The sequence below is a fragment of the Meles meles genome, chromosome 4, assembly GCF_922984935.1.
Source record: "Meles meles chromosome 4, mMelMel3.1 paternal haplotype, whole genome shotgun sequence".
NCBI lineage: Eukaryota > Metazoa > Chordata > Mammalia > Carnivora > Mustelidae > Meles > Meles meles.
The window spans coordinates 156,272,969-156,284,654 of record NC_060069.1 but is presented as its reverse complement, the minus strand read 5'-3'; positions in this window follow the sequence as shown (position 1 = coordinate 156,284,654).

The following is an 11,686-nucleotide window of genomic DNA, read 5'->3' as shown; positions in this document are numbered from 1 at the left end:
AAGGAAGTATTCAGTAAACCGTAGCTGCTACTCCTGGCATTATCATTACAGCATTATTTTTATTATTCAGCTTTGGAATATAAATACTGATAATATTAAGCTCTGGAAACAGTCTATCCCAATATATAATAACAGTCTATATATATATATACTATATAACATATATAATAATAAACAGTCTATCCATATATATGTATAATAGATCTTTATCTATCTATATATAAATGGATATATATCCAATATATTGGATCCAATAATATAAAATCCTATATACTATATATATGAATATCCTTGTATATGGATAGATATACGTCTAATAGTTAATGAAAACTTATGTAGCTATTAAAAATGATAAGTTTATAACAACCTGGCATGGTAAGAACCTTCCTAGAGTATGGATCCTAGCACGCAGTCGTATTTCTCCCGCTGCCTGGCAGCTAGGGTTCCTGGTGTGAATTCAGTGTGACCGTGAGACGCACTTCTTTGAGAATAAAGTGGAAGTCACACTTCTGGGACCTCTGTTGTTTCTGCTGGTAGGCACGATCAGTGAATATGGTTGTTTTGTTTTATTTTAAGATCTTCCTTTTAGGGGTTCCCGAGTGGCTCAGTTGGTGGAGCTTATCCGACTCTTGATTTTGGCTCAAGTTATGATCTCATGGTTCATGAGATCGAACCCCACTTCGGACTTCTGGGTCAGCAGGGGGTCTGCTTGAGATACCCTCCCTCTGCCTCTCCCCCCGTTCTCTCTCTCTCTCACTCTAAAATAAATAAATATGTTTTTAAGATTTTATTTTGAAGGACGATCTACACCCAACATGGGGCTCAAACTCACAACCCCAAGATCAAGAGTCAGCACACTCCACTGACTGAGCCAGCCAGGTGCCCAGTGAATATGTTTTTGGTGTGTGTGTGTGCGCGCGTGTGAGTGTGTGTCTGTCAGCATGGAGCCCAGTTGAGTTGTGCTGAAGCGGGCAGTCCCAGTAGTGGTTTTTCTCATCCCTGGCTGGTAGTTCTTGCGGGCATTACCGGATTCAGCCAACCCTTCCTGATGTGTTCGCTACCTCTGGAGAGCCAGCCTCTCTTCTAGGACTAACAGTAGTTCCAGAAGCACCAAAGTTCTTCCATCAGATCTCTTTCTGCCTGAAAAAAAAAAAAAAAAACCACTTTCTGTCGTTAGCAACTAAATCCTGACAACATATGCCAATACTATGAAATGTTGTGTGATCACCAGCAAAAAACAATAGAACTATAGGGAGACGAGCACCAGACAGATATCCCCCGAAGCATTGATCATGAGTATCTTTGGGCAGAAAGACTGTGAATAATCTTTCCATTTACTTTTTGTTCCCTTTGTTTCTTAAAAAAGCAACTTTATTGAGATACAGTCACGGACCATTCCATTCACCCATTTACAATGTACAATTCAGTGGTTTCTGGTCCATTCAGAGATGTGTGCAGACGTCTCCACGGTCAGGTTTAGAACATTTCCATTGCCCTCTCCAAAAAAATACCCACTGGCTTTTAAATCCCTATCTTCCCGCCCCCCCCCCCCCCCACACTGGCCCTAAGCCATCACTAACCTACTTTCTCTCTCCGGATTTCCCTGCTTGGGACTTTCATATGAATCGAATCATACAGCATGTGGTCTTCTGTGTCTGACTTCTTTCACTTGGCATAATGGCATCAAAGTTGTAGCATATCCGCTGTAGTGTGTGAATACTTCATTCCTTTTTACAGCAAACCATATTCTGCAGGCGATAGTCCAGGTTTGGCCCCTCCGTGGATCTGTTGATGAACATGTAAGTTGTTTTTGCCTTTTAGCTGCTGTGGATAATGCTGGTATTTCCCTCCAACCTTTATTTTGACCATGTAGTCATTTTACGATAAATATTTAGCAAACTTTACAACAAGGAAAGTCTGGCTGGGGTGACTAGTACCTCTGAGTTTTATATTCAGAAGAGGGCAAGATGGTGGGTTTCGTCCCTGGATGGGCCAGTTAGCTTAGTATGCATTCAGACTCTGTTCTGAGCCAGATTCCCAGCCTCAGCCAGCCCCCGTGTCCAGCAGACCAGTCTATAAGTGGTACTGTTGGTCAGCACAAGGATGGGGAGAGAGACTGCAGACTCATCTCCACCGCTTGGAAAGTGGATCCGAAGCTGGCAGGATGGACAGTGAACCGTACCTAAGTCCCGAGATTTGACTTTTGGTATTTTTCAATTTCAAAGTTGTATCTCCTGGGGTGCTGGAGATGTTCCATATCTTGATCTAGGTGGTAGTTACATGGGATTGGTATGAAGAATGCATCAAGCAGTGTAGTTCAGACTTGCGTGCACTGTTATATTTAATACGTGAAAGTTACACCCTGAGTAAAGAGAAGAAGAAATTATAACATGTGATTTTACTCCTACCTCCCTTTTGCTCTCCCATTCCAGCTGCTGCTTCTTCCTTTCTGTTTCTAAGTGACCACAGGTTCCTGCCGTACAGTTGGTAAGGGACAGAGCTGGGATCCAGCTCTTATTAACTTATGTGGAGTGCTGCTTTCACTAGGAACCCTGCCAGTGCCTAGAGCCGACATGATTTTTGAGACTTGGTTCCAAACCACATGACCAGAAAGTACTGAGGCTGGTCTAGGGGCCAGATCTCATGGCCCTGGGGCCCATGTTCTGTCCGTCACATGTACCTCTTTACCCCTAACCCCCAGCACTGTACCAGGCACGCAGTGGATGGCCAGTAAATATTTGCCAAATCAATGTGACCAGAGTGGGGTTATCATCAAAAGCCAAGCAGGCTGTCCACGTGGCAATTGCTAGAAAAACCAAGGCAGGAAACTCAATTCTTATTTTTTTCCTATGGCTACACCAGTGGATGCTGGTCTGTCACAAGAGCATGGAAAGTTCCCACTGGAGCTATCAGAACTCTCTGGCAAGCCCCGCAAAGTGTTATTTTTAGCTTTCAGTGACTGATGCCCTTGTATAATTTAATGGGTCAGGAGGAGCACGAGCCAAGATTACTCACTCAGAGAGGTGTCCTTTCCCGTACAGCCCTTGGTGAGTTAACTCAGTTTGCAGAGACTTGCTCCTGCCACATTCACTCAAAGACAGTTTCTGCCGTTTGGAGTCTAGTCTGAGAATTACGAACTCTCCCTTAAAAAAAAAAATTAGTCATTTGTCTCATCAGTCAAATTTTCCCAGGGTTCATTCATTAAACATGAGTTTGACTCACAGTGTCAAATGCTAAAAGGCGAAAGTAATAAGCATAGAATAAACAAAATATTTGCACGTCCCTGGATATTCTGAGTCGGAAGACACGCAGGGCGAATGTCAATTACTTGGATTCAGGAAGTGCGTGTCCACAGAGCCATGCTCATCCCCAGTTCTCCTCCTGGTATCCTGGTAGGAAATGAGGAAGTTCCACGTTGAGGGGGGATTCCTGTCCTTCAGGAGGAGGAATATCCCAGCTGTCATTCACAGCTGCCCTGGTGTCCCTGGGGCAGGGCTGTCCGGCAGATGAATGAATGTCCATCCTGAATCTAACATTCAGGATGCCTGTGAGCATCTGAGAGCCTTCTGAGAGGATCTGTGCCTCTTCTATGACCAGGTCACACATGCCCTTGATTCTCATGCACTTGACTTTACTCAGTGTGTGCTTGTATGCTGGACATAACCCATCACACCTGGTCTCCGGTGCCTTAGTGGACGAAAGATGCTTTTGAACTGCTGCCTGGTGGCGGTCCCCTGGCTAGCCCATGGTACAGAGGCATCATGCTGTGCTCTTGGCTTGTTCGGTGAGGTCTGCTTAATTCTTCGAATATTTTATTGCATCCTTCCCTAATGAATTAAGAAAAGTGAGTGGAGGCTGCCTGGCTGGCTCAGTCGGAAGAGCTTGGGACTCTTGATCTTGGGGTTGTGGGTTCGAGCCCTACATTGGGAGTAGAGATTACTCAAAAAATTTACAAATATTAAAAAAAAAGAAAAGTTAGTGGAAAATGAAGACAAGAAATCACAGAACCCGTGAGTGCATCTGAAAGACTCAGAAAGGAATCATTAGATGTTGTGATCATTAGATATTGTGATAATGTGGGTCTTTAGACTCAATCAGACAGCCCAAGACATTGAACTGTCCAACTCTGGATTCAGTTGTGAAGGAAAAAGTCAATAGTAAAGAACACGTATGCTGGAAATACGTCCAAATTACATCTTCAGGTAAACAAATGGTTAACGGGGGAAATTTTCCCTCCATAAAAATAGTCTGACTAATATAAAAGAAGAGAGGATGGAATTAGGATACCATTTTTTAACCTTCTGATTACGTTACGGATTTCATCACCTACCACCTACCTGTCAGTGGCTGCTAACCGTGAGGACAGAAGGGGGTCTGAGGAGGCTGAGGGAAAGAGATGGAGACTGTGCTGAGGATAATCCAGAGAATTTACCTGCCTCCTGAGGGAGTATATACATCCCTTACAAAAGAGCCTTGCCGAGAAACATCAACTCAGAATCTGATTCGGTTCCTAACTAGACCATCTACCGGTTTTCAAGAATCACAGTGACAGAGAAATATGTTAAAAGACATCAGGGGGGTTTATACTATAAAAAAAAAAGACATCAGGGAATGCTACCAACAAATCTAGAATATGGAAGACTATAGGAGAGTCGTTCCAGTTTCTTTGACAAATAAATGGTAAGGAAAAAAGGCAGGGAGTCAAGCAGAGAGAGAACCTGAGAATGAAAGGACTGTAAGAGACAAATGACCCACATGCAAGCTAGAAACTTGGCATCTGAATGCATGAAAATCACCTGGTAAAAATGTAGGAGAAAACCAGGGAAATGTGAACACGGACTGCATATTTGATGTTGTCAAAGTATCGTTGTCAGTCTTGTAGTTATGATAATGGTACTGTGACGATCTGTTTTAGAAATGTTCTTATCTTTTACTTCTTTTCTTTTATTTTTTTTTAAGATTTTATTTATTTATTTGACAGAGATCACAAGCAGGCAGAGAGGCAGGTAGAGAGAGAAGAAGGGAAGCAGGCTCCCTGCTGAGCAGAGAGCCCGATGCACAGCTCGATCCCAGGACCCTGAGATCGTGACCTGAGCCGAAAGGCAGAGGCTTTAACCCACTGAGCCACCCAGATGCCCCAGAAATGTTCTTGTCTTTTAGAAACACATACCAAACTGGGGTGCCTGGGTGGCTCAGTCGGTTGAGTGATTGGCTCTTGATTTTGGCTTGGGTCGTGATCTCAGGGCCATGGGATGGAGCCCCATGTCAGGCTCTGCATTCAGTGGGGAGTCTGCTTATCCCTCTCCCTCTGCCCCCTCCTTTTTTTTCTCTCTCTCTCAAAAGAACAAATAAAATCTTTAAAATAAGAAATGCATACCCAGCCATTTGGAGATTTAAGGACGCATCTGAGGGAGAGCATGGATAGTTCAGCTGCTCATGTCCGGCCGCTGAGCACAATTTCAGGAGTTCATTAGAGACCAAAGCCGGGGCTGTGAGGTGACTTCCGGACCTCCTCAAGATGACAGTCCCCGCGGTTCGATCACTTCGGTGTGGCCTCCCCCTTCTCTTATCTCTGAGACTTCAGCTGGTCTAAGCTGTGTCTTGAGGAATAAAGGGACGCAGGGACGTTTACAAGGTTTGCGGGGCCCGGTGCACAACAAAAATATGAGACCTCTCATTCAAAAAGGGGAAAAACCGGCATTGAAGGTTATAAAACTATAAATCTTTTTCCTCTTTCCTGTGGTCTTTCCATCTGTCACCATGGTATGTGTTCGTGTCTATTGTTTGCTATTTACTGTCACTTTCCCCCCTGGGAGTGTGCGTATTTTCAGGGTGAGTAGACCCTCAGAAGTGCCCAAGGGCCCTATGGGACTCAGTGAGCCTGCGAGCGGCCCTCCTCCTTCTAGCCGCCAGAACCATAGACCCCGCCGGGGCCCCAGATAGCTACATGGAGCCGCCGTCTCTCCTCCCAGGCACCTGCCGCTGGAACCCACAGCTAAGGGCATCCCACAGAGGTGTATCAGGACACACCTGCGACCTGCCTCAGGGACTGGAGATGGGGCGCTTCCTCTGTGGCCCAAAGGCATGTTGGCTGCAGATAGTTACATTTTCATGCTTTACAATCACTGTATCTTTTATTTATTGATTACCCACTGTGGTAACTAGACCTCCAATACAATTTTGAAAAGGAGTGCTTAGAACAGACATCCTTTCCTTATTCTCGGTCTCCAGGGGAAAGCTTGGAATATTTCGGACGTTTGCTGCGGGGTTTCGGTAGAGGCTGTTTTCTCCCCCGGAGTGAATAGGATTCTTTCAATATCAGTATCTTCTGGCTTCTGTTATTCCTCTTGGAAATTCAGTTGTCTGCATCATTATTCCCCTTTGAATATGATGATTTTTTTCTCTAGCTTGTCAGTCTTTGGTTTTTATCGGTTTGACTGGTTTGTGCACAAATAATTTATCCTCTTTGATGTTTTTTGTCCGTTTGGGGAACTTCTCAGCTGGTCTGTCTTCCAGTATTGCTTCTGTCCATCCTCTCCATTGTGTCTGCCCTGCTGCGGTGAACCTGTGTTAGCTCCCTATGCTATGTTCTACACATTTCTTTTCTTTCTTTTTAAAAAAGATTTTATTTATTTATTTGACAGACAGAGATCACAAGTAGGCAGAGAGGCAGGCAGAGAGAGAGGGGGAAGCAGGCGCCCCTATGAGCAGAGAGCCCGATGCGGGGCTCGATCCCAGGACCTGAGCTCGATCGTGACCTGAGCTGAAGGCAGAGTCCCAACCCATTGGGCCACCAAGGCACCCCTGTTCTACACGTTTTATATGGACTTTTCTCTAATTTTCATCCTGAGAAGGTTCACGCTGAACCTGCTTTCCCTTGCTCGCAGGTTTCTGGGGCTGCCTTAACAGATCCACACACTTGGTGGCTTAAGCAACAGAAATGTCTTCTCTCCCAGTTCTGGAGGCCAGGAATCGAGGGCCATCAGGCCATGCTCCCTCTAAGGGTCCTTGGGAAGATCCTTTCTTGCCTCTTCTAGCTTCAGGTGACCCGAGGCGTTCCTTGGCTTGTTCTAGGGTCCCTCCAGGCTCTGCCTCCGCCATCACACAGCCTTGCCTTGTGTCCTTGTCTCTTCTTCTGATGACACCAGTCATTGGATTTAGGGCCCATTCTAAATCAGGATACTTTCACCCCAAGATACTAACCGAGCTACGTGTCCAAATAAGGTCACTTGCTGCGGTTCTGGGAAGACATGATTTTGGGACGGTCACTACTGAATCCACAAAACCATTGATAGCTCCACTTAGATTGTTAACCTCTTTACAAGCCGCCTCCCAGTCTGTGCGTCACCGCTGTATGGCATATACCGCAGGCCAAAGCCACGTAGAATGTCAAGCTCCCATCTCCACTGTTTTTCTTTTTCCTGGGATTTTTGCATTTCAAGCACTGGCTGTCTTGGCTGTCCTAAACTCACTTAGTTTTTTCCACCCAGCTTAATGAGGCCGATGCAAACCTCAGGCCGACCCCAACACTTTTCACTCATCACGCGTAGCCAGTGCTTCAAGCTGGAAGGTTCCAAGGGAGAAAGTCAAAAGTCAGTCTGGCTTCTGCCTCCATGCATTTCTCTCTACTCCAGGATCTCCGCAGATCCACGTTCTCAGACAGTTGCTTCTTGTCTCTTACCCGGTTTTTGTAGTCGTTCTTAGCACAAAGTTTGCTCTGATACTTCATCATAAATAGAAGCCAAATATGGCATTTCCTGTATTCGAGGCTCATGTCGGCAGACCGCCAGGTGACGGTCTCAGGTGCATCGCTTTCGGAAGCCCAGTGACAGAGGGATGCGCCTCTTAGTCTCCCCCACCCCACCTGTCCCTTTGTACTGTGTTTACAGAGAGACATGCCCAGAAGCTTGCCTTTGTTCTCTGTATAAACGACTGCTTGGGGACACTTCTGAAATGTAAAGAAATCAATGGGGGGAAAAAGAACTAGTGGAACATGTCAGAACTACACAGGGCTCTTGTCGCATTCTTGCTGCATAGGATTCTTTTTTTTTTTTTTAAAGATTTTATTTATTTATTTGAGACAGAGAAACAAAGATAGCGACAGAGAGCATGAGTGGGGAGGAAAGGGGAGGAGAGAGAAAAGCAGGGAATCTGATATGGGTCTCAGTCCCAGGACTCTAAGATCATGACCTGAGCTGAAGGCAAGTGCTTAACTGACTGAGCCACCCAGGGGCCCCTGTATAGGATTCTTAATATCAGGCCTATACATGAATAAGTCACAGAGTATCACTTTGTGTGCTGAGGTCTGAGATGCCAGAGCAAGGGAGGAGTTCTGTCTGTGAGGGTATGTTTCTCAGAGTGAGCTTTTTCGTGTGTGTGTGGAGTGGACGCTACACATTTTACCTTACATAGTCCTCAAAACCTGTTATCTAAACTAATAGGTACTGTTATTAGTCCATTTTACAGATGTGAAAAGTGAGGCATAGGGAAGTTGATTAGCCTGCAGCCTACATCTGGGTGGATACTATTTAATCTCTCAGGTATTTTGCATTTTATTTATTGATTTATTTTAAGTTTTTACATTTTAATTCCAGTATAGTTAACACATTTTACTTTATTTTTAAAAAATAGGTAACACATTTTAGTTTATGCCATTAGTAAAGCTACATTTTTAACCATAAAATGCAAACGTTAATGGACTGAAATCTAAATGAAAAGAAGAAGACTTTCTGTAACTTTTACTTTCTACAGAACTGCGAGCTTACAGAAGTGTTACAAGAATCCTATGAGAAGTCCTCATAAGCCCTTTACCTAGATGCACCACTTGTTTTCATCTCCTCCTATTTGATTATTCACACACACACTCTATCTCTGAATCATTTTAAAATGAATTGGAGACCTTATGCCCTTATGCCCCCCAAATAGTCAATGTGTATTTTGTAAGAATAAGAATAGTCCCTTCCCTCACTTCAATACAATAATTAAAACTAGGGAATTTACTGTTATAACCGTGATACTATTATTTAATCCAGAGTTTATATTCATAGTTCATCAATTTTCCCAGTAATGTTCTTTATAATTCCCCCTCCCCCCCACCCCTGGTCCAGGATCTAATCCAGGATCATGTGCTGCATTTAGCTGTCATGTCTCATTAGTCTCCTTTAATCTAAAACAGTCCCTCAACCTTTCTGTCTGTTGTTTTTCCTGATTAGATCCAGGCAGCACATCTCCCGCACGAGGACTGTGTGCCCCCTGCCTCCCACCCAGGGGTGCATGGCTTTCATTGCCTGTTGGCTTTAAATTTGGTAATTTGATTAAGGTGATATAATCATTTATTTCTTGTAATTATACTTGATTATAATCATTTGATTAAGGCTTCTCTGCCATAAAAGAATCCTATTCCCTCTTTCATTAGTAAGTATTTGTGAGGGAACCACTTTGAGAACGTATAAAACCTTGTTTCTCATCAAATCCTACTAGGCTCTGACACCTCGTGTCTCCCATGTGTTAGTCCTCTCTCTTTCTCTCTCTCCCTCTCTTTCTTCTCTCTCTCCCTCTTCCTCTCTCTCCTACTCTTTGTCTCTTCTCTCTCCCTCCCTGTCTCTCTTCCTCCTTCTCTCTCTGACCCTCTTCCTCCTCTCTCTCTCTCTTCCACTCTGTGTCTCCTCTCTCTCTCTCTTTCGCCTTCTCCCTCTGCTTCTCTCTCTTTCTCATCCCTTTGGCTTACTTGGCTTGTTTCTCATTGAGTAAAGCACCCCCTAATTAGCTTCCTGAGAAAGGATGCATGGGAGGAAATATTTTTAAGATTTCACATATTTGTGTCTTCATCCTTCCCTCCTCCTTGAGTTGCTAGTTTGACTAATTATAGAATGCTGCATTGGAAATTTTTCTTCAGAACTGTGAGTGTATTCCTTTACTGTCTTCCAGCTTCTAATGTTGCTATTGAGCAGTTGATGTCATTCTAATTCCTAAAAATTGTACTGTTTTTGCCTCTCTGAAAGTTACGTTTTTTTGTTTTTTAATCTTTGATGGAGGCTTCCCCCATCCTTCATTGTGCTGGATTCTCTCTGGGCTGTTCAATCTGGAAAATCATGCTGTTTGGTGATGACAATTGTTGTGGGTATTCTTTCTTTTTTTAAGGTCTACAAGGTTCTTTTTTTTAAAAGATTTTATCTGTTTGTTTATTTTTTAGAGAGAGAGAGAGCAAGTGAGGGAAGGGGAGCAGAGGGACAGGGAGAATCTCAAGCAGACTCCATGCTGAGCACAGAGTCCATCGTGGGGCTCAATCCCACAACCCTGAGATCATGACCTGAGTTGAAATCAAGAGTTGGACACTTAACTCACTGAGCCACCCAGGTGCCCCATGGGAATTCTTCCTTTGATGATTTCTTCCTCTGTGTATTATCTGTCTTGTACAGAACTCCTGTTGTTGCATGTTGACTTCTGCTTTGGTTTTCTGATTTTCATTCATATCTTCTTCTCTTAGTTATCTCTTTGATATTTTATCCTACTTTTGGGATTTTTTTCAACTCCCCTCATCCAACTATTGAATTTTTCATTTTAGTTAATACATCATTACTTTCTAGGGCCTCATTCTTGTTCTCTGGCTATGCCTTATTTTCTGTCACCCTATTCTTGTTTTATAGATGTACTATATTCTCTTGGAAAATTTTGCTATATAAATTCTTGATGTTTTCTTCTGCTCCCACACTTATCTTTTCTCTTTTTTGCCATCTCATGTTAGAATGCTAGAAAAAACGTGTCTAACATGATATTAGAGGATGATGTCTTATTTAATAAAGCAAAACAAAGCAAAAAAACAGAACAGAGGAAAACATGGAGAACAAAAACAAAAGGGAGAGATGCTGGTTTGTCTGCATGTCAGAAAAGAACTCTGATTGGAAGTCCTATAGATGTAGATGGGACATGTGGGTACTGGGGCCTCATTGTAGGGTGATTGAGAGGTTACCTGGTTTTCTCATTGGGGGGGTCCCAATTGTTAAAACCTGTGTCTTTTCACTGGACCTATTATTTAGTTTCTTCAAGGACAAATCCTCCAGTTTCCTGCCCGGAGAAAAGACACATTTTATCCAGTGTTCTGGGGAGTGAGTGGGAGGAATATGGCTGTCCAGTATATAGATAATCACTTAATTCTTATATTTTCCTTTCAGGCCCTATTCTTGCTTTCTTGTCAATATTTTCTCCCTGAGGTCATCATACAAAATACAACAGGAATTTAAAGGGAAAAAAATCCCACCAAGGCTACTGAGGTTACAGTTAGTCTGTGCACAGTAGAAAAACAGCAAAATTTTTGGGCACCTGGGTGGCTCAGTCAGTTAAACCTCTGCCTTTGGCTCAGGTCATGACCCCAGGATCCTGGGATTGACCCCCGCATCAGGCTCTCTGCTCAGCGGGAAGCCTGCTTCCCCCTCTCCCTCTGCCTATTTGTGATCTCTCTCTGTCAAATAAATAAATAAATACATAAAATCTTTTGAAAAAAGAAAAACAGCGAATTTTTCACATGACTGTCACATCCACAAGGATCCTGACCAGTTTCCAAACAGCAGCATTACAAAAGTCTGGGATCAAGTTATTTCTGCTTGGCAGTTAGTACCTTACAGGGAAGTCACAAGGTTCCCTTGATTTTGCTGACCCGGTTTTAGTTTGTTTGTCTCAGATCTGAGGT